We start from the raw sequence: 12,797 nt of genomic DNA, 5'->3' as shown, positions 1-12,797 counted from the left end.
TAATACAGGAAAGTGACAATTGCAATTAATATGCCATGAAATTCTACAGAGGAATCAATCTAATTGGGCGAGAGTGTTTAGGAAGGGATTTCTGAAGGCCTGGGTTTGATACAGGTCTTCAAGGATGGGTGAAACTTTTTTTTTTAAATGGTTGCACCTGTAGCATATCGAAATGTCTGGGGGCGGGGATTGAATCTGAGCCACAGCTGCCTCAACGCCAGATCCTTTAATCCACTGTGCCAGGCCAGGGATTGAACCCGCATCTTTGCAGTGACCCACGTCACTGCAGTCGGATTCTTAACCCACTGCGCCCTAGCGGGAGCTCCTGTGTAAAACTTTTGCCTGGTGGTGGTATAGCAGGAGGCTGCTCCAGCCAGAGTACAGGGTGAGTAAAAGGTGTGACTTGACAGCCCAGGAGGAGTGTGCGTGTTGGGGTGAGGAGTGAGAACTTAATTCTGCATCATCCACACGCTGACCCCGTCACACTGGAGAACCAGGGTACACGCTGTTTGTATCGATGTCCAGACCTGCACAGAGCCGGTGGTTGGTTTACTGAGATGCTTTATAGTTAACCCTCCTATGCGAGCAGGATCAGCTTTCTGTTCTAGCTCTGCCGTTCTTACTACTGGCCAAACCTTAGAATCTCTGTGAATGCCTTGGTCCCACCCCAGAATGACCAGGTTAGATTCTCTGGAATGGGACTTGGGTACCGATTTTTTTTATTATTATTATTATTGAATTCTTCAGGTGCTTTGATTATCCGTCAGCTGTGATTCTCAAATGTTAGTGCGCATTGGAATCCCATGGAGGACTTATCAAAACATGGATTACTGGGTCCCACGCCCAGAGCTTCTGGTTTAGAAGCTCTGGGGATGGGGCCCAAGAATTAGCATCTCTAACAAACTCCTGAGTGATGCCCATGGTGCCTATCCCTGGACCGCACTTTGAGAACCACTGCTCCAGATGGTTGACCTATCCATTTACACTTGTGTCTACCTCCTTGGAAATTTCTCTTGCAAAGAGAACGGAAGTGGCAGACTGCCTAGCCCACAGGTCTGCTACTCAAAGGCGGTCCATGGGCCAGAAGCATTGGCGTCACCTGGGAGCTGGTCAGAAAGGCAGACTCTCAAGCCACATCCCAGACCTGGGAAATCAGAATCAGCATTTTAACGGGATTACCCAAGTGATTTGAAGGCATAGTTCAGTTTGACAAGCTCTGTTTTGAGCCAGGTTCTGAGAGTTGATTCCTCTTAGATGCCTGAATCTTGAGGGTCTCACAAGATGGGCAGAGGGCCCATCCCCAGGCACAGCAGTTCTAATGACTCACTGGAGATGGGCACTGCACCACTGGTGACACAGGGACTCACCTGAGCTTTTTAACACAATGAATCTGGATGATCGTGGCTAGATAACAAACGTAACACGTCTGGGGTTTTGTGGGGGTTTGTTTCTGTTTTTGTTTTGCCTTTCACAGTTTCTGAAGCCCTCTCACCTATGATCTAGTTCTATATCTATTTAAAGATGTTGAAATACCCAAGTCAAGCACAAGAGAGACAAACCTAATCACTTAACTATCTGGAGTACCAGCTACTTCAAATTACCTTCCCTCCTACCAGTGGGTGGCCACAGGCCATTTTCACAGCATTTGGCCCAGTTCCGGACTAGACTAAGTTTCCATTTTGAAATCAGGTATTGATGACTTCTTTCACAGTGCTCTCAGAACTAAATGCCCCCAGCTGGCTCTGAGTGTCTCGCCTAAGGAGATCTTTCTTCCTTTTTACAATGTGGTGGAGGGTTAATGATTCATTTGGCAAAGGTTCACCCAAGTGGGTTTGGAATTTGCCTTATTTTCGGGTGGCTGGCACCAAAGTAGCTACACTGATACATTAGTACTGGCAGGACACTGCAAGCCTTCCCCACCCCTCCCAGCATCCCAGACCCCTTGCCTTAGCTTCTAATCCAATTAGTTCAGTTTAATCCCTTTCAGGGCCAGGCCACTGCTCTGTCTCATTCCCATTTGAGTCCTTCTGTCTCCTTTTGCCAATCTCATGATCAATTGGATTATTCTAAAATCTCTAGCTTGGTCTTTCCTAGAAAAGAAAAAAACAAAAAAAACACCAGGGGAAAGTCATGTCAGGTCTTTTTATTATTTCAGGCAGGTGTTAAATGCCATGCTGGCAAGGATCCAACCCAGACAATTCCTCATGGACATTCTTGCTGTTTTCACAGGATGCTGTATTTTTCTATTTTTAACTAAAGAACGCCATGGTCTGGGGATGACAAAAAGCTTTGGCTTACATGAGAGAGGAAAGTCACATCAAGGCTGATAAAAGAGTAAAGTCTCCTGAGAGAATAATCAGTTTACTTGTCAAGATACAGGTGGTTATACTGAAACTGAGTGCAAACATCAGCATGATCCTTGTCTGGCTGATCAGGTGGTTTTGTTTGTTTGTTTGTTTGTTTCTTACCGAGTCTATTATCAGGAAAGAAGAAGGTAAAATACGCCCAGTAGGTTTCTTTGCAGGGACACACAGGTGTGGTGTGGCCTGCTGGGAAAGCCATGTGCAAAAATTAGTGGTTGTGATTTGGATCAATCAAGGAGAGATTATCTGCTTACAAAAAGGAATTTGCCACCAGTTTCTTTAAACCCTAAGGAACCTGGGACTTGAAGAATCTGAGAGGAGGTGGAGCCCTTTTTTATTGAGATATAGTTGATGTGTATTATCATATGTTTCTGGTAGACAATATAATGATTCACAATTTGTAAAGGTTATATTCCATTTATAGTTATTATGAAATGTTGGCTATATTCCCTGTGTTGTACAGTATACCCTCCTAGCTTATTTATTTTATACACGGTAGTTTGTAGCTCTTAATCCCAACCCCTATCTTGCCCGTCCCCCCTCCCCTCTCCCCACTAACCACTAGTTTGTTCTCTATAGCTGTGAGTCTGTTTCTTTTTTGTTATAGTCACTAGTTTGTTTTATTTTTTAGATTCTACGGATAAGTGATAACATACAGTATTTTTCTTTCTCTGCCTGACTTACTTCACTAAGCATAATATTTTCCAAATCTATCCAGGTTGCTGCAAATGGCAAAATTTCATTTTTTAAAAAAATTTTATATTGGCATTTTTATTTTATTTATTTATTTATTTATTTTTATTTTATTTTTTCCCTCTGTACAGCATGGTGATCAAGTTATTCTTATATGTATACATTTTTTTTCCCCACCCTTTGTTCTGTTGCAATATGAGTATCTAGACATAGTTCTCAATGCTACTCAGCAGGATCTCCTTGTAAATCTACTCTAAGTTGTATCTGATAACCCCAACCTCCCGATCCCTCCCATCCCTCCCACTCCCTCCCTCTCCCGTCGGGCAGCCACAAGTCTATTCTCCAAGTCCATGATTTTCTTTTCTGTGGAGATGTTCATTTGTGCTGGATATTAGATTCCAGTTATAAGTTATATCTTATGGTATTTGTCTTTTTGACTCATTTCACTCAGTATGAGAGTCTCTAGTTCCATCCATGTTGCTGCAAATGGCATTATGTCATTCTTTTTTATGGCTGAGTAGTATTCCATTGTGTATATATACCACTTCTTCCGAATCCAATCATCTGTTGATGGACATTTGGGTTGTTTCCATGTCCTGGCTATTGTGAACAGTGCTGCAATGAACATGTGGGTGCATGTGTCTCTTTTAAGTAGAGTTTTGTCTGGATATATGCCCAAGAGTGGGATTGCAGGGTCATATGGAAGTTCTATGTATAGATTTCTAAGGTATCTCCAAACTGTTCTCCATAGTAGCTGTACCAGTCTACATTCCCACCAGCAGTGCAGGAGGGTTCCCTTTTCTTCACACCCCCTCCAGCACTTGTTATTTGTGGACTTATTAATGATGGCCATTCTGACTGGTGTGAGGTGGTATCTCATGGTAGTTTTGATTTGCATTTCTCTTATAATCAGCGATGCTGAGCATTTTTTCATGTGTTTGCTGGCCATCTGTATATCTTCCTTGGAGAACAGTCTATTCAGGTCGCAAAATTTCATTCTTTTATATGGCTGAGTAGTATTCCATTGTGTACATATTCCACATCTTTATCCATGCATCTAATGATGGACAGTTCCATCTCTTGGCATCAGATGCTCCTAAAGGGCTGAGTAACATGGGCACTGGGGCTTCACTACTGGAATTAGGACCCAGGACGTCAATGTTAACCTTGACAAGAGTGGTTCAATAGAGAGGTGGAAACAAAAGTTGCATTGGACAGGGTTCAAGAGAGGATGAAAGACAGGAAGTGAGGAGAGTGAGGATAGAGTTCGCTGGTTTTATGTCAAGGGAAACAGAATCGAGGTAGTGGTTGAAGATGGATTGGGGTTAAGGGAGTTTTTCTATTTGGGGTTGTCTTTTGCTTTGAGATGGACAATATCATGTTTGCTAAGGAGTGGAACACTTTTTGGGGTGGTGTTCTTGGATAGGTGAGAGGAGATGAGGTTGAGCACGCAGATGTAGGGACTGGCCTTTAATAGGAACATGGCAGCTCATCCAGAGTAAGGAAAGCAAAGAGTACCAGTACCATGTTGATGTCATGGTGGGAGCAGCAAGGTATTCTCAATGAACTGGGCCAGCAAGGTACCAGCTGAGATGAAGGAGCCAATGGGGAGAAGTGTTGGATGTTTAAAGAAAAAAAAGGCCAATGGTGTGGTATAGGACAGTCAGGGTCAATGATCTAGAGCAGTAGTTCCCGAAGTTCCCATTAGCATCACCTGAGAACTTGTCAGAGATGCAGAGTCTCAGGCCCACTCCAGACCTCCTGGACCAGAAATTCTGGCCCCAAGTCCAGCCATCTGTGGTCCAACAAACCTTCCAGGTAACTTGATGCACACTCAAGTCTGGGAGCCTCCAGTGTATTGTAATGGAGCAGTAAGAGCTTATTTTTTGCTTTTTAGGGCCATACCCACTGTATATGAAGGTTCCCAGGCTAGGGGGTGAATCAGAGCTACAGCTGCTGGCCTACACCACAGCCACAGGAACTCAAGATCCAAGCTGCAACTGTGACCTATACCATAGCTCAGGGCAACACGGGATCCTTAACTGACTGAGAGAGACCAGGGATCGAACTCCGGTTCCCATGAATACTAGTCAGGTTCATTTCCGTTGCACCACAACAGGAACTTGAGTAAGAGCCTTCTTGCGGTGAGTGGCCATGAATTGAGATTGAAACCAGTCAGTGCGTTTCATCCCGGCCCATCCTGATGATGTATCCACCTTCCAGCAAGTCCAGTAGAAAGGACCTGTAAGCCTATTCATGCAGGGGAGGAAAAGTCTGCAGGGAAGGGCTTCTAGCGAAGGTTCCCTTAATCTTAAAATTGAAATCAAAGAAGATATCATCCCTTTATGTTGCCAGGGTTGGTGCTGTGAGGATATGTCTGCTGTCTTCTGACTTAGGAGGACAGTCTGAGAACAAGGCCAAGAGGTGATGAGGGCAGAGCAGGAAGATGGAAAAATTCAATGGCTGATGATGTTGCGCCACTGGACTAACCCAGAGCTTCCTCAGCTCTGGGCTCACTGTTGGGTAAGGAACAGATTTACTTTCAATCTCACCATCCTAATCTGTAAAACAGTAAGACTGATACTAATAACCTCCCCGCATGGGAGACCAAGGGAAGAGTCACGCCTTTGCAAATGGCTTCCAGCACTGCCAAGCACTGTACAAACGCAAATTACAAATGTAATTTCTGTTAGTGTATTTGCATTTTGATTCAAATTATATACACTCTGCTCATAGGCAACTTTCTGGAAGGTGAGGTATCGTGGTGGTGAAGGCGCCCATACATTTGGGGCTGCCCCAGGGTTCTCCAAAGTCAAAAAAGTTAGCTGAGCAGAACAGACTCAGAAAGCAGGTACAAGAGAGCAAATGCCACAGCTCAGAGCACTGTCACCCCTCATCCCGTTGAGATCTTTTACCTGTTTCTAAATTCCACAGCTGATTTCACCTCTGCCCTTGAGATTACAATTGCATGCTGAATGTCCTCTTCCAAAACAAGCAAAACCACGCCTTTGCCATCTATCCTTCCTGGATGAGGCACAGACACACCTTCACCCTCTGTATTGAGCCCTCGTTTGCCTCTGACCAGAGTTCAATTCCTTGGTAGTCACCTGGTTTGACCCACTATTAGGTTTGCCGAGGGAGGAATGTGCAAGGCCAAGTTGGTAAAGCAAGAGAGGTTTATTAAGGCATTAGAGGGGGATGGGCTGAGCTCAAGATGGCACCAGCCCTGACTGTATGGAGGTGCTAGGCTTGTAAAAGATCTGTGGCTGGAGCTCATGGGGGAACTTAGGGCAGGAACAATGAAGGAGAAGGAGGGGAAAGTCAAGGGAGGGGCAGGGGGTCGAGTCCTCTGACAGAGGGCAGTTAATCCTTGTAGGTGGTTAAGCTCTGCAGGTGGTTGTTTTCCGCAGGCCATTGTTTCTTGCAACCCAATTTAAGCATCCACATTTGGGGGGGGTGGGGGAGGGTGTCCACTTCAGGTCTCCAAGGGGAACAGCCACATTTGGGGGGTGAGGGGGTCTGTCTCCATCCCCCTGGGAACCTATCACCCACCATTCTTCCTCCTTCTCTCCTTGTCCATTACTGTCTTTGGGGACCTCTCCCTCAACCATCTCATGTCGCTGCCTTTCAGCAGCAAGAGGTGTTACTTTACTTCCTTAGTTATCTTGAAGGCTCACTTTCAAAATCCAAGTTAGCTCTTCCCATTCCCTTTCCGCTCTGTTCATAGATCCCATTAGATGAGCGCCATGTGTGCACTGGCATCGCAAGAAGTGGTCCCCTTGGCCTGTATTTTATTAGACTTTCTCCCTCACACTTAGCTGGGGTTAACCTCTAGTTCTGCACCAAACAGGTTGGCCACTCGAAGGCTGCTAGCGCTTCGAACTTTCTCTTATCATCCGCTGCTTTGCTGTGACTGCTTCAAGCTTGGTGCTGAATGTGGGTGGCTCTGGTCTGCCCTCTGTAAAAAGCCTCTGACCAAAGGTGGCATGGGAGAGACTTGGTGAGTCCACGCGGGGAAGGAGGCACTTCACATTCCTGTGAGGCCGGGGAAGTAGTGAGAAGCAGAGACACGAATGCATTCAGTACCTACAATAAAACCGCAATAGTGGAACAATAAAACAATCCACGAAAGGAACAGGGGCCACAGCTATACACAGAGGGCAGGTGACCCATGGACTGTTGGGCATAGAATCTGGCACTAGGGACTTCAGCCTGTCATGAATGGATCTCCCCACACCTGTTTGCAAAGAGCCAGTTGGAACTGGCTGGTGCAGGGTGGCACCTGGATGTGAAGGCCAGCCCATACCCTGGGCACACACAGGGACCACTGGGTACGCCTCAGGGGACCAGCTCACCCTCCACCAGAATCGTGCCCTCAGGGGAGTCATGAATGGCTAGGACCTCTGGCAAGGGCCATATTGCCTCAAACATGGCATCTCGAGGAACACAGAGGACTGGGTACTTAATCTATAGGCTCTTCTACTGGACCTTGGGCCTCACAAGGACAGAGGTGGGGCACCATTCATCCGTGGACCCCTGGGGGTGGGCCGGGAACCTGGCACCAGTCTATTCCCATTGAAAGTTGGTTGAATCAAAGACCTACACCCAGGGTGGGCAAAGTTTGTCCGTAAGGACCCAGTGGTCAATATTTTAGGCTTTGTGGCCCATATGGTCTCTATGGCAGCTCTGTTTCAACAGGGAAACAGCCACAGGTAATATGTAAACAGAGGAGTGGGGCGATGCCCTGCCACACTCTTACTTTGTGGACGCTGATATTTGAAATTCGTGTTATTTTCATGTGTCATGAAATAGGTTTCTTTTGATTTTGATTTTTCAACATTTAAAACTGTAAATGCTTTTTTTTTTTTTTTTTTTGTCCACACATGCAGCATGTGGAAGTTCTTGGGTCAGGGATCGAACCCACACCACAGCAGTGACCAGAGCCTCAGGAGTGGCAATGCCAGATCCTTAACCCACTGAGCCTCCAGGGAACTCCTGGAAAAGTCATTCTTTAGCTTATGGGCTGTACGAAAACAGACAGCAGGTCAGATTTGGCCCACAGGTTGTGGTTTACTAACCCTTAATTCTAATGCATCAGAAAAGGCCCACTTCCTGTTTTCAGTGGGAGTAAATGTAGATCTTGCGTGGGCACTTTGGGTCTCTTTATAGCCAGGGGAGATGCGGTGACACACACACAGGTCCATCCAACACATGGCCACTGTTTGTACATCAGGGTGGGAGGGGTGCTGTCTCCAGGCTGCCACGGTACCTGAAGATACACTTTTAGGAATGTTGCTGCCTCTAGATAAGAGAAAGGTGCTTACTGTCAGGGACATGAAGCTGAGTTATCTTTCTGAGTCCTGCACCCACCATGACACTAGTGCATTTTAGGTCAAGCTGAGAGACCATATATTAGTGTGAACCTGGGAGAAAGACAGTAGCCAGGAAAGATCACGAGCGGTCAAGGAAAGGATTTCTAATGTTAGCTCTTGAATGTTTTCATTTTTTTTAGTGTATTTATCAGGCTCTTTCACACACACATTAGTTGACTTATTCCTTAAAACCCCATACAGTATCATTGACTTTGCCAAGGAGACTACAGTCTGGAGAGCTGTAGGGTTTGCTTCTGGTCCCATGGCCTTCACTTGGCAGGGCCAAGACTCAGGTACAGGGATTTTATCCAAAGTTTATTTGTTCTTTCATTCAGCAAACCAGTTTGGAGGGCACCAAAGGTCAGGCGATGTGCTGGGCAGGAGAAATTTGAAGGTGAATAAGACCTGGTTCTTGTCCTGTGGGGATGCCATGTAGCTGGGTTTCTCGAGCCTGCGGTCACATCACCTTCCCTGGCAGTTCTCTACAGTGACAGTTCTTAGGCCCAGTTTCCAGGCTACATCTGGATCTGCAGTCGGGGCAAACACCCTATGGGACAAACACCTTAGGCTGAGCACCCTCCTTCACCTGACCATCCAACAGGTTCCTTCTGGTGTGAGCCAAAGCTCTGGCTCTCCTGGCCCCGCCCTTCCTCAAGGCCCCGCCCTTCAAGGCCCCGCCCATTTTCCTGGCCCTGCAGCAGAGGCTCCGCCTGCAGTCTTCTGGTTGGCTCTGCCATCTCCATCCTAGGGGTGAGCTGCGGGGTGGTGGGTGGGGAGACACGCCCCTTTGCCTGGCCGCACAGCTCAGAGCCTAGGTGAGGCGTTTTTCTTTTTAGACAGAGGGCTTCTGCCTCATTTTCGTTTTTTTAAAAACCTCCGTTAGCTGTGGTTTTTCTTTAATACTTAGATTTTAATCGTTGATTACTTCAAATGGGCTTTGGAATTATTTATTTTGCTTTTGATGACTCTGTCTTCTGATCTAAAGTATTAAATCCCTTGCTGTTTCGGGATTTACAGCCTGGCTACTCTAAGTTCACAAAGCTTTTTCATTAAAGGCTTCTCTCCTCTGCCAATATTTATTGCTAGAGTCACTGTTTGCCCAGAAGCTAATGTCTGCTGCATCTTCTGGGAAATGAAATTTATGTCTCCTGGCACTGATGGGAGGGGTGACATCACTGAAGTACTAATTACATCACCAAGGGGCATAAACCTTGAGCTCAAGCCTCCAATGGATGGCAAAGGTGGGGAGTGGGATCAAACAGTGGGTTTACATAAACAAATGGGTCTACCTCCCCCCCACCATTCCTCTCACCACTTGTATTGACAGTATCATTATGCAATTGATGAGTATCAACATTGACACCCCTTCTTAGAACAAGTATGGGGGGGCTGGGGAGGGTGGTGTGGAGGGATGGGCAGGAGTGGGATGCCCAGGTTTCATGCGGAGGGTGTCTGCTCAAAGAGTAACAACCGTGCCTTCCCTTTGCAGCAAGTCACCCTCGTACAAACCATGTAACATAAGATTTGCTATCCTCCACTGACAGGTGAGCTAACTAAGGGACAGGGACTCAGTTTTGCGAGCCCCTAGATGAAGTAGGGTTTGAGCCCAGCTTTTCTGACCCAAGGCTCTGTCCTCTGCACCCATGATCTCCTGGTTGGCGGCATGTGCCTCGATAAGGGTAGGTGGGGCTCTCAGCCCCAGCCTCTCTCCATCTGTCCTAGCTGAAAGTTATCTCCAGTCTCCAAGGCAAGCTGGCCCAGGAGAGAGAGAGACAGAAAATGCTTGGGCAGTGGTTTGCTGGGGACATGTATCCTGCGCCCACTCTCTTCTCTCATTCCCTATTTAGCCAGTTTTCTCCCAGTGCGTCATGTCTATTTTCTCCAAGAAACGTTGGTGCCGTCTCCACTTTCTCACCTCCCATTCGGTCTTCAGCCCGCTGCATTCTCTTCCTCTCCCCTTCTCCTCTCTACACCCGAATTGACCAATCATCTCCCAACTGCCCAGTTCAGTGCACAGTTTTGGGTTCAAGGCTGACGTCAAGGACATGGAATAAAGACATTTGCAGAGGGACCCTGCACTCAAAAGAGTCCCAACCTTGGTTTAATGCTCCACTGTTGCTGTCTTGAAATTCTTTATAAACTTTGAGTAGGGATTCTTAATTTGTCATTTTGCACTGGATCCTGCGAATTATGTAGCTGATCCTGTCTGGGTCCTTTAAAAAACATAAGGTCTGTAATAGACATCATTCATTGTCTACTCCACACGCATTCTTCCTCTTTCCCTCCAACAAAATCCCTTTTTTTTTTTAAGTCATTGGAGCCCCCTTGATCACAGGCAGCGGCCCTTCCTCAGCTGCAGAGAATGAGTCTAATTAAAACACAAAATATTTCCAGCTTAAACTGGTTTTGTCCACTTAAATATGTTGTTGATTAGTCAAACCTGGAGGTTTGTAGACACAGCATGGCGCATGTGCAATATGGGAACCCATCCTTCCAGGACGACCCAGAACTGAGAGTTTTTGGTCTATGGAACTGAGAAGAATTGTTGCTACCAGTCCTTTCCGAAGTGAGCAGTCCTTAAATGAGGAAAATCTGGCTTCCAGAAGCACAAGTAGCTCATATGGACTAATTCAAGATTAGCCAATCGGCTTCCAAGTTTGACATTCTCCTAACCTCTTAAAAATCCCTCCAACACTGCGTCGCATAGATAGGTTTGAGAGCTTTGCTTCGGTCTCTTTGTCCAGCCTCGTGATAAAGTCCTTTTCTCAAAAGCTAGTACCATATTGGCTTCTATGCACATCAGGTGGCAAGCCATTTGCTGGTTAAGAGATGCTCAAGACTTTTGCTCAGGAATAGATGGAACAGTGACTCTGTGGCCTAGATCTCATCAAAGAAAGGAAAGTAAAAGCTTCTTCTGGGAAAGTTGCGTTCCTGAAAAAATATGAACAGACTCAGCTGGACTGCTCCTTAACCTTTCACTTATACTCCCTCCTTCTGCTATGGATGTGGACACAATACCTGGAGGTGCAGCAGCCGTCTTGTGACACAAGAAGAGACTCCAACACATTGTGAATGGCAGAGAGAAAGGAGCTGGCTCTTTTTCTTTTTTACTTCCAATTAACTGTTTTGTAATTGCAGTGACTTCTCGGCAATGTTTTACACAAATTCTGTTTGCTCCACTTATGACATTCTTTGGCTTTCTTAGCGCCATGTTGGCAGACTTTCTGATTCCTTCTCATGTTCCTCTCCTTAGCTGAGTCCTTGACGGTGGAGTTTGGCAGGATTTAGTGGTTCATTCTTTTGTCCATTGTGAGCTATTTTCTGAGTACTCTTGTGCTAAGGGCAGCAGATGCAGCCATGGAGATAGATGTGGTCCTTGCCTTCATGAAGCTTCCATTCTAGTCTAGCCCACTTCCCCAACTGCTGTCTACAACTACTGTCCACACTTCTGGAAAATCTCATTTACTTCCTCGGCTTTACCACGTGGGGCTGTTCTATTCTGATGCAAGACTTCACGCTGAGTTATCCAGCTAATCAACAGTCAACAGATCTCCTAGAAAAAAAGAAGAAGAAGAAGCTGAACTGCTTTTGGTGAGTCAGTCATGAGAGAATTTTTTACTTCGTCTTCCCAGCCAAGATATAAAGAGCAGACATAAAAGAGTTGGCCACCTTTTCTCATACCTAAGCACCAACTTTATTTTTCTGCAGCACTCACACGTGTTAGGGGATTCTAGGGCAGTAAACTCCCCTGACAGAATCCTGCCATATGTGGAGATTTTCTTTTCTTTCCCATAAAAGGTGTTGAAAGTTCCCATCAGGTTTAACAGTTATTGGACTCTCAGTACTGCCAGCCCCTCACCCCAGCACAGACTGCGACAGAAAATGAGAGGCACTAGGAAGTGAAAATGTGTCAGATTCCCCCAGATCACTAGGGAAGGAAGGCTGCTACTATTGATAATAGCCTTTTAAAAAAAAATGCTTCATGTGGGAAAAGTTTAAAATGAAAAAGCTAAGAATAAAATGGCAACACACTAATTTAACTTATGAGGATGTTAGTGGGGGATTTGACCTAAGGCTATAGTTCAAGTGACAGAGGTCCATAGATATAGGTCGTTTATTTTAAAAATGGGGAAAACATTATTGGTTGCTATCCGTGTAATTCACTGCGTTCTTAAAGGAGAAACACTATGTGATCATCTTGATAGATGCCTGAAAAGTACTTGTTAAACTCAATGACCATTCCTAATAAATATACTTAGCCAGGAATAAAAGGAAAGCCCTTAATTTATAAAGGATATATAAAAACCCCACAACAGGGGAGTTCCTGCAGTGGCACAGTGGGTTAATGATCTGGCTTGTCTCTGTGGTA

General features: G+C 45.8%; 1 long non-coding RNA gene across 2 annotated transcripts in view; it reads left to right on the top strand.

Annotated features, from left to right (window-relative positions):
• Window positions 218-12,797, top strand: part of LOC106510188 — a 31,363-nt gene continuing 18,783 nt past the window's right edge. The window contains exons 1-2 of one of the 2 annotated variants that reach the window (XR_002343484.1): window positions 218-385; window positions 5,412-5,579. This is a non-coding gene — a long non-coding RNA (uncharacterized LOC106510188). Of the gene's footprint in view, window positions 386-5,411; window positions 5,580-8,095; window positions 12,020-12,797 lie in introns of those variants that run through there. The other variant, XR_001308418.2, reaches the window with a different exon arrangement.

The sequence above is a fragment of the Sus scrofa genome, chromosome 4 (genome assembly GCF_000003025.6).
Source record: "Sus scrofa isolate TJ Tabasco breed Duroc chromosome 4, Sscrofa11.1, whole genome shotgun sequence".
NCBI lineage: Eukaryota > Metazoa > Chordata > Mammalia > Artiodactyla > Suidae > Sus > Sus scrofa.
Note: the sequence above shows the minus strand (reverse complement) of the source record. Positions and strands in the feature narration are given on the sequence as shown.